At 39.6% G+C, this 10937-nt stretch overlaps 1 pseudogene; it reads right to left on the bottom strand.

Annotated features, from left to right (window-relative positions):
• Window positions 1-3404: 3404 nt before the first annotated feature.
• Window positions 3405-4359, bottom strand: LOC144310125 (18S ribosomal RNA; annotated as a pseudogene).
• Window positions 4360-10937: the final 6578 nt, after the last annotated feature.

Genomic DNA, 10937 nt, shown 5'->3' on the forward strand with positions numbered 1-10937 from the left:
ATTTAGTCCGCCTCAGCCTCCTACTAGAACGGATGCGAGGGCTATTAGTATAAGAAGGTTGGTGTTAATTGATGGGGAGATTTGATATAGGATGGATATAGGTGCGATTTTTTGTCATGTTAGTAGGATTATTCCTGATATAAGTGTTACTCCTTGTGCTACTTCGGGAACTCAGAAGTGGAATGGAGATAGGCCTAGTTTTATTGTTAGGGCGGTGGTTATTATGATGGATGCGATGGGGTTTGAGATTTTTGAGATTACTCATTGGCCGGAGTAAAGAAGGTTAATGGTGACTCCTATTATTAGTAATATTGAGGCAGTAGCTTGTGTAAGAAAATATTTTGTAGAGGCTTCTATGGCTCGTGGATTATACTTTTTTATGAGGATAGGGATGATGGCTAGCATGTTTATTTCGAATCCAATTCAGATCAGTAATCAGTGCGAGCTTAGTATGACGATTATGGTCCCTGCCATGATAGTTGCTATAATAATAGTGAGAATAGGGGGTTTTATTAGTACGGGAAGGGTATAAACCAACATTTTCGGGGTATGGGCCCGATAGCTTAATTTAGCTGACCTTACTGTAGAATATAGTGTAAGTTTGGTAGCACGAAGATCTTTGAATTCTTAAGATTAGGTTCGAAGCCTATTATTCTAGAAATAAGAGGATTTAAACCTCTATTATTTACTCTATCAAAGTAACTCTTTTATCAGACATATTTCTTATGTTTGGGGTGGGATACTCGCGGTAATAATGGGTAAGGCAACATGTCATATGCATAGGGCTAAAGTTAGGGGTAGAAAATTTTTTCACAATAAGTGTATTAATTGATCATAGCGGAATCGAGGGTATGATGCTCGAATTCATAGGAAGCAGATAGTTAGTAAGAGGGTTTTTATAGTGAAGTTAATAGAGTAGAGTTCTGGTATAAATGGGTTGTGGAATGCACCGAAGAATAGAATTGTTGTGAGGATATTTATTATAATGATATTTGCGTACTCTGCTAGAAAGAATAGGGCAAAAGGACCCGCTGCATACTCTACGTTAAATCCAGAAACTAGTTCGGATTCTCCTTCAGTTAAGTCGAAGGGGGCTCGGTTAGTTTCTGCTAGAGTAGAAATGAATCATATCATGGCTAGGGGCCAGGCCGGAAAGATTAGTCATATATGTTCTTGGGTGATAATTAGTGTGGATAGTGTAAATGACCCGTTTATTAGGAGGACTGATAGGAGAATGATTGCTAGTGTTACTTCATATGAGATTGTTTGAGCTACTGCTCGGAGGGCTCCGATTAGAGCGTATTTGGAGTTTGAGGCTCATCCTGACCAAAGGATGGAGTATACGGCGAGACTTGATATTGCTAGTATGAATAGGACTCCTAAGTTTATATTAATGAGTGGGTAGGGCATTGGGAGAGGGATTCATATAGTTAGGGCTAGTGATAGAGCTAGAATGGGGGCTAGAATGAATATTGATATGGAGGATGTAAGTGGTCGTAGAGGTTCTTTTGTGAAGAGTTTTACTGCATCTGCGATTGGTTGAAGGAGGCCGTAGGGGCCTACGATATTAGGCCCTTTTCGAAGTTGTATGTAGCCTAAGACTTTTCGTTCAACGAGGGTGAGGAAGGCTACGGCAAGAAGGATTGGGATGATAAGAGAGATAATGTTGATAAAGAACATTTTGTTAGGGAGAGGAATTGAACCTCTGATAATAAAGGTTTAAGTTTTACGCAGTTACCGGGCTCTGCCACCCTAACAAAGCCCCTTTTCTCGGGCTTATGAGGAGATAAACTGGTTAGATTGAGTTGACTTCATCTATTAGTTTTAAGGCGCCTTTGTGAGGTAGGCCTTACATCCCTTGTCCTTTCGTACTGGGGGAGGTTATATAATAGATAGAAACCGACCTGGATTACTCCGGTCTGAACTCAGATCACGTAGGACTTTAATCGTTGAACAAACGAACCCTTAATAGCTGCTGCACCATTAGGATGTCCTGATCCAACATCGAGGTCGTAAACCCTATTGTCGATATGGACTCTTGAATAGGATTGCGCTGTTATCCCTAGGGTAACTTGTTCCGTTGATCAAAAATTATTGGATCAATAAGTGATGTTATATTTTGACTTGTGGGTCTAAATTTTAATCACTCGGGAGTTTTTTTATATTCCGAGGTCACCCCAACCTAAATTGCTAACCCACAATAATGGTGTAATGTTATGCCTTGTAGGTATTTAGTATCCATAAGTTTGGGTTAGTTAATTAAAGCTCCATAGGGTCTTCTCGTCTTATTGTGGCATTCCCGCCTCTTCACGGGAAGGTCAATTTCACTGATTGGGAATAAGAGACAGTTAAACCCTCGTGTGGCCATTCATACAAGTCCTTATTTAGAGAACAAATGATTATGCTACCTTTGCACGGTCAGGATACCGCGGCCGTTAAACAAGTGTCACTGGGCAGGCAGTGCCTCCAATACTAGAAATGCTGGAGGTGATGTTTTTGGTAAACAGGCGGGGTTTGTGTTTGCCGAGTTCCTTTTACTCCTTTTAATCTTTCCTTAAATGCATGCCTGTGTTGGGTTAACAATAGGGTAGATAAGTATTTCATTTTTGGGTTGATATTATCAGATTGTTAACTATCAGTGGTCTATCCGTTTCTGATATAAGCTTATGCGGGGAGAAAATAGTTCTTGTTACTCATACTAGCATTGTTGCTTCTATATTTAAATAGAATGGCCCAGGAGGTATAATTAGGAGTTGATGTAATATGATTGGGATTAAGTTATATTGTTTGTTGAGCTGGAACGCTTTCTCAATTGGTGGCTGCTTTTAAGCCAACTATGGTGATGTTAGTATATACTCTCTAATAAAGGTTGTATCCTGATTCTAAGAAGCTGTACCTTCTTAGACTATATTTTAAATTTACATTAAAATTTTGTTTTTTTTTAGGTAAATTTAAAGTTGAACTAAAATTCTGTTTGTGGGCAACCAGCTATCACCAGGCTCGTTAGGCTTTTCACCTCTACCCACAAATCTTCTCACTATTTTGCTACATAGATGAGTTGATCCTTTTAGATTGTTTATGGGTAGCTCGTCTGGTTTCGGGGAGCTTAGCTTAAGTTCTCTTTGTTAAGTCGTTTCTGGCTAGTTCATTATGCAAAAGGTAAAAGGGGTAATCTTTGCTGTTTAATACTGTTAAGATGTCTTTCATCATTCCCTTACGGTACTATCTCTATCGCTCCAATTAAAATTTCTATCTCCTATACTTTTATTATTTAACTAAATGTTTTACTTTATATGTCTGTGATACTTAAGTTTGGGGTTAGTTGGGCTAGCTTTTGTTCAAAGTGGTCATAAGTAATGAAATCTTCTGGGTGTAGGCCAGACGCTTTAGTTAAGCTACACTTTGATTAATCCAAGCACACCTTCCGGTATGCTTACCTTGTTACGACTTGTCTCCTCTTGTGTCTTAGTTAAGTTAATATGGTTATGGTTGTGTCTTATTACTTGAGGAGGGTGACGGGCGGTGTGTGCGTGCTTCATGGCCCTATTCAATTAAGCTCTCTATTCTTAATTTACTACTAAATCCTCCTTCAGTTTTTAATTTCATAAAAACGTTCGTGGAATGTTCTTGGGTAGAAAATGTAGCCCATTTCTTCCCACCCCATAAGTTACACCTTGACCTAACTTTTTTATGTAAAATGATTGTGCTTACTATTCTACCTTTTGAGGGTTTGCTGAAGATGGCGGTATATAGACTGAATTAGCAAAGGGTGGTGAGGTTTATCGGGGTTTATCGATTATAGAACAGGCTCCTCTAGAGGGATATAAAGCACCGCCAAGTCCTTTGAGTTTTAAGCTATTGCTAGTAGTCCTCTGGCGAATTATTTTGTTGTAAAATTATCTATGTTTAGGGCTAAGCATAGTGGGGTATCTAATCCCAGTTTGGGTCTTAGCTATCGTGTAGTCAGATTATTATAAAGTCACTTTCGTGGTCTATTTTATGGTAACTGTAGCTTTTTACGGCTTAGTTAAGTTTTAACTTTAGTGCAAAGGTATCTTAAACACGCTTTACGCCGTGGGCCTATTAGTTTGGGTTAATCGTATGACCGCGGTGGCTGGCACGAAATTTACCAACCCTTTTTAGTATGGCTTAGTCAAACTTTCGTTTATGGCTTAATTTTTATCACTGCTGTATCCCGTGGGGGTGTGGCTTAGCAAGGTGTTATGAGCTACTTAAGAGTGTGCTTGATACCTGCTCCTTTAGATCACTGCTGATTTTAAGGGCATTCTCACTGGGGCGTGGAGACTTGCATGTGTAAGTCTACTAAGAACTAATAGGAAGGCTAGGACCAAACCTTTGTGTTTATGGAGTCGTGCGACTCATCTTGGCATTTTCAGTGCCTTGCTTTATTAATTAAGCTACATTAACTTATACTGAAATTGTAGTGTGTATAATAAATAAAATACATAGTAAATATGAGAGGAAAAAAAAAGGGGATGCTATCTATAGATAGACCACGAGATCGAATGCGTGTAAGACTGTTGTGTTAAGTTAACTAGAGTAGCAATACATTTGTATACAATTTAAATAAAGCTTGTGAGTATTGTATGCACTTAGTCCTGTTTTTGGGGTTTGGCAGGACATAAATAAGTGTATAATAGATGACATGAGTTTATGGGGGGTAAGGGGGGTTTGTATAAGTTAACTTAATGTCTTGCGCGTGTACGTACGTGTACACACGTGTACGTACGTGTACACACGTGTACGTACGTGTACACACGTGTACGTACGTGTACACACGTGTACGTACGTGTACACACGTGTACGTACGTGTACACACGTGTACGTACGTGTACGTACGTGTACGTACGTGTACGTACGTGTACGTACGTGTACGTACGTGTACACACGTGTACGTACGTGTACACACGTGTACGTACGTGTACACACGTGTACGTACGTGTACACACGTGTACGTACGTGTACACACGTGTACGTACGTGTACACACGTGTACGTACGTGTACACACGTGTGTCCTAGAATTATATGTCCTGAAACCATTGACTGAATAGCACCTTGATTTTATGCGTGAGTTGATAAATGATAATGAATAAGTCCAGCTACAAGTTATTTGACTGCATTAGGGCCGCGACGGGCATATTCCCTGAGAGCAGAAGATAAGTTAGAGTTAGTGCCGTTGCGGTCATAGATGAGTGATAGCAGATTCCCCCCCTAAAAATAAAAGATACCAAATGCATGACACCACAGTTATGTGTGATCATGGGCTGATTAGTCACTAGTCCATCGAGATGTCCCATTTGCGAGAATTAGTAGGATTGGAATAAATAGAGTCATGGCCCTGAGGTAAGAACCAGATGCCAGGTATAGTTTCATGATAGTAACCCCCACATTAGCATGGGCCCGGAGCGAGAAGAGTGACATTACAGGCAAGGATTGATGGTTTCTCGAGGCATGGTGATTAAGCCCTTATTGGACTAAGTGATATGCATCTAGTTACTGTTGAGGATCAATGGGTTGTGGAATTGGACTAGACATGTCCTATGTAAAGATATAATATCATGTACATGCTTATATGCATGGGGCAAGCCATTAATGCACGACGTACATAGGGGAGGGAAAGAAGGATTTTTTGGAGATACTGACATAGCACAGTAGAGGTGGTCCAATATATGAATGTAGGGGGTGTCAGGGAATAGTTTAAGAAGAATTTCAGCTTTGGGTGCTGATGGTGGAGCAAGAGCTTCTTCCTTGAGTCTTAGGGAGGGCGACTACTCTCCATTTTTGGTTTACAAGACCAAGGTAATGATTATACTACAAAGACTCTTCATTTTAGAAGATTATTTTCGATAACGCTAATTGTTGGCATTAGAATCAATAGGATGGTGAAATATAGAATTGAGGCGACCTGTCCGATAATGATGAAAGGGTGTTCAACTGGCTGTCCTCCAATCCAAGTTAAAGTGAGAAGATCGGCGACTAAAAGTCAGAATAGGCATTGGCTGAGGGGTCGGAATATTATACTGCGTTGCTTAGATGTGTGGAGGAATGGAATGAATGCTAAAATTAGGATGGAGAATACTAGGGCGAGTACACCTCCTAATTTATTAGGGATAGATCGTAGGATGGCATAGGCGAATAGGAAGTATCATTCAGGTTTGATATGTGGAGGGGTGTTTAGGGGGTTTGCAGGGGTGTAGTTGTCTGGATCTCCTAATAGGTCTGGTGAAAATAAAACTAGTGATATTAAGACTAGGAGCAGGAGTAGGATTCCTAGGATATCTTTAATTGTGTAGTAGGGGTGAAACGGAATTTTGTCTGAGTCTGATGTGATTCCTGAGGGGTTGTTGGATCCGGTTTCGTGTAGAAATAGGAGGTGTACTATTGCTAGAGCTGCGATGATGAATGGAAAGATAAAATGAAATGCAAAGAATCGTGTTAAGGTTGCTTTGTCTACTGAGAAGCCACCTCAGATTCACTCTACTAAGTTGGTTCCGATATAGGGGATGGCGGAGAGAAGGTTAGTGATTACAGTTGCCCCTCAAAATGATATTTGTCCTCACGGCAGTACATAGCCTATGAATGCTGTGGCTATGGTTGCGAATAGTAGTACAATTCCAATGTTTCATGTTTCTATGAATACATAGGATCCATAGTATAGGCCTCGTCCCACATGTATGAATAGGCAGATGAAGAATATGGAAGCGCCATTTGCATGTATATAGCGGATAATTCAGCCGTAGTTAACGTCTCGACAGATGTGGGTGACCGATGAAAAAGCTGTGGCCGTGTCCGATGTGTAGTGTATAGCTAGAAATAAACCTGTTAGAATCTGTAGAATCAAGCATACTCCTAATAAGGACCCGAAATTCCATCAAGCAGAGATGTTAGATGGCGCTGGGAGGTCAATGAATGAATTGTTGACAATTTTGGCTAGTGGGTGGGTTTTTCGAATGTTGGTCATTAATGTTCTTATAGTTGAAATACAACGATGATTTTTCATGTCATTAGTCATGGTTAAATTCCATGTAGGAATAATGATAACATACATTGTATTTATTTTAAGTATCGTTTTTGTGATGAGTTTTGTGGGTTTTGCCACTAAACCATCTCCTATTTATGGTGGGCTTGTGCTAATTATTAGCGGTGGGATTGGTTGTGCGATTGTTCTGAATTTTGGGGGTTCTTTTTTAGGGCTGATAGTGTTTTTAATTTATTTGGGGGGTATATTAGTAGTATTTGGTTATACAACTGCTATGGCTACTGAGCAATACCCTGAGGTGTGAGTTTCAAATAAGGCTGTTCTAGCGGCTTTTATTACTGGTCTATTGTCTGAGTTGTTGACTGCTTGCTATATTTTGAAGGATGATGAGGTGGAGGTAGTATTAAAGTTTAATGGAATAGGGGATTGGGTAATTTATGATACGGGGGACTCTGGGTTTTTTAGTGAAGAGGCTATGGGTATTGCGGCTTTATATAGTTATGGAACCTGGTTGGTGATTGTTACAGGTTGGTCGCTGTTAACTGGTGTGTTGGTTATCATGGAAGTTACCCGTGGTAATTAAGGATTAGTAGGCTGAGAATTATAGTTAGTATGAACGATAGGAAATAGAGCTTGATGAGACCCTTTTGATTTGAAATAAGGGTAGAAGATTTTATTTGGAAATACGAGATTGATTTGGGTAGGATGTTTTCTAGTCAGATGGAGTCCAGAAGTATAGATGCTGATTTCTGGCTGATGGTTAAACTTGTTTTAGGTGTGAGGCGGTGCATAATGGTTGGATAATAGCCAAGGAGGGTGGAAAATTTAAAGTAATTAGATGGATAGTTAAATTTGAGTCCTTGTATGGTAAGGTTTAGTTCTAGTGCCAGGATGAAACCCAAGATAGTTACTGCAAGGGCTATCATTTTTAGATAATGAGGCATAGTTATCTGTGGGATGGTGGTGGGTGTGATGCTGTGGGAGATAATGTATCCTGCAAATACACTTCCGATAAGGAGTCGTTTAATAGAGTTAATTAGGAGAGGATTATTCTCGTTGATAAGGATTATAGGGGAGAAGCGGGGCTGGCCTAGTAGAGCGAAGAATATAATTCGGGTGCTGTAGGCAGCGGTTAGGGATGTGGCAACGAGTGTAATTAAGAGGGCTCAGGCGTTGGTATTCGACGTGTTAGCGGACTCGATGATCAGGTCTTTGGAGTAGAATCCTGTAAGGAAAGGTATGCCTGTTAATGCGAGGCTTCCGACAATCAGGGAAGTTGTGGTGAAGGGAAGGACTTTAAATAGGCCACCTATCTTTCGAATGTCTTGTTCATCGTTTAGGCTGTGGATAATTGACCCTGAACATATGAATAACATAGCTTTAAAAAATGCGTGAGTGCAGATGTGTAAGAAGGCTAGGTAAGGCTGGTTAATGCCAATTGTTACTATTATTAGGCCTAGTTGGCTTGAGGTAGAGAACGCTACAATTTTTTTGATATCGTTCTGTGTAAGAGCGCAGATTGCAGTAAATAGTGTAGTAATAGCCCCTAAGCATAAAGTGAGGGTTTGAATAGTTTGATTATGCTCTATTAGTGGATGAAAGCGGATAAGAAGAAATACTCCTGCTACAACTATTGTGCTTGAGTGAAGTAGGGCTGATACAGGAGTGGGGCCTTCTATGGCTGAGGGGAGTCAGGGATGTAAGCCGAATTGAGCAGATTTACCGGTAGCTGCTAATAGTAAGCCAAGTAGCGGCAAATTAAAATTATCGTTTGTTGTAATAAAGATTTGTTGAAGGTCTCATGTGTTTAAGTTCAATAGAAACCATGCTATGGTTATAATGAAGCCTACATCTCCAATACGGTTATAGAGGATAGCTTGTAGGGCAGCTGTATTTGCATCGGTTCGGCCGTATCATCATCCAATAAGTAAAAATGATATAATGCCAACTCCTTCTCAGCCAATGAATAGTTGGAATATGTTGTTTGCGGTGACTAAGACTATTATAGTAATAAGAAATAAGAGAAGATACTTGAAAAATCGGTTAATATAAGGATCGGAGTGTATATATCATATAGAAAACTCTATAATAGACCACGTGACAAAAAGGGCTACGGGCACAAAGATTATTGAGAAGTAGTCTAATTTAAAACTCATGGATAGTTTTATGGTCTGGATTGTTATTCAATGTCAGTTTGAAACAATTGTTTCCTGTCCTGAGTAGATGAATATTATTGTGGGAATTATGCTAATTATGAATGCGTAAGAAGTAGCGGTTTTTACATAGTATGGGTATAGCTTATTTTTGTAGAGTTTAGTAGAGGTTATAATGATGGGCAAAGTAAGAATGACTAGAGCTGTGATTATGCATGAAGTAAATATATTTATTACTTTTATTTGGAGTTGCACCAATTTTTTGGTTCCTAAGACCAATGGATTACTTCTATCCTATAAAAGTTGAAAAAGCCATGTTCTTATACATGGGAGCATGAGTTAGCAGTTCTTGCAGTACTTTTTCGGTAAGCAAAAAGGTTTGAGCTTTTATTATTAGATTCACAATCTAATGTTTTTGTTAAACTATGCTTACAGTAGATGGGACCGAGAATAATTTTAGGGTTAAGGGATAGGAGGAGTAGAGGCAGTAGATGCAAGGTTATTAGGGCATTTTCTCGTGTGAATGACGGTTTGATATTTTTGATATGGTGGGAATATTTACCACGCTGTGTGGTGATTAGTATATAAAGTGAGTATAGGGCAGTGATGGTGATGTTAATTCCTATTAGAATAATAGTAATGTTGGATCATGAGAATGAGGATATCACTACAAATAGTTCTCCGATAAGATTAATTGTTGGAGGAAGAGCCAGATTTGTGAGGCTTGCTAATAACCATCAGGCTGCTATCAGGGGAAGGAGGGTTTGAAGTCCTCGTGCGAGAATCATAGTACGGCTATGGATTCGTTCGTAATTGGAGTTGGCTAAGCAGAATAGCATCGAGGATGTTAAACCATGGGCAATTATTAGGGCTGTTGCACCTATATAACTTCATGGTGTTTGAATAAGAACCGCTACAATAACGAGTGCCATATGACTAACTGAGGAGTATGCAATTAGGGATTTTAGATCTGTTTGACGGAGACAGATAGAGCTTGTTATGATTATGCCTCATAGAGATAATATTATGAAAGGATACGCTATGAAGTTGGTCAGGGGGTTTAGTAGGGTTGTAATTCGTATCATGCCATAGCCTCCTAATTTCAGGAGTACGGCGGCAAGTACCATGGAGCCGGCAATAGGGGCCTCTACGTGTGCTTTTGGTAGTCACAAGTGGAGGCCGTATAGAGGTATCTTTACTATGAATGCTATCATGCATGCCAATCATAAGAAAACATTAGATCAGGAGTTTGGCAGAGGTTGAATTCAGTATTGAATTATGAGAAAATTTAGGGAGCCCATGAAATTGTGGATGTAAAGGAGAGCTACTAGGAGTGGGAGAGATCCTATTAAAGTATAAAATAAGAAGTAGAGCCCTGCGTTTAGTCGTTCAGTTTGATTCCCCCATCGGGTAATAATGATCAGGGTTGGGATTAGTGTTGCCTCAAATAGGATGTAAAAGAAGATAAGTTCAGAGGCGGTGAAAGTTATAATTAGGAACAACTGGAGAAGAATCAGTATTGAAATATATAGTTTTTTTCGAGTTAAGGGTTCTTTTGATAAATGGTGTTGGCTTGCTATAAGTATAAGGGGTAGAAGTCATGTTGTAAGTGCTAGTAGCGGTGCTGATAGGGAGTCAGAGAAAAATATTAAGGAGGGGTTCAATGTATTATCATTTGGTTGATTCAGGTAGAATAAGCTGATTAAGCTGATTAGCAAACCATATGTTGTCGTGTTAATTCAGATTATGTTAGGCTTTGATACTCATGTAAGGGGGATCAGTA

This window comes from Canis aureus, unplaced genomic scaffold, assembly GCF_053574225.1.
Source record: "Canis aureus isolate CA01 unplaced genomic scaffold, VMU_Caureus_v.1.0 ptg000443l_RagTag, whole genome shotgun sequence".
Lineage (NCBI taxonomy): Eukaryota > Metazoa > Chordata > Mammalia > Carnivora > Canidae > Canis > Canis aureus.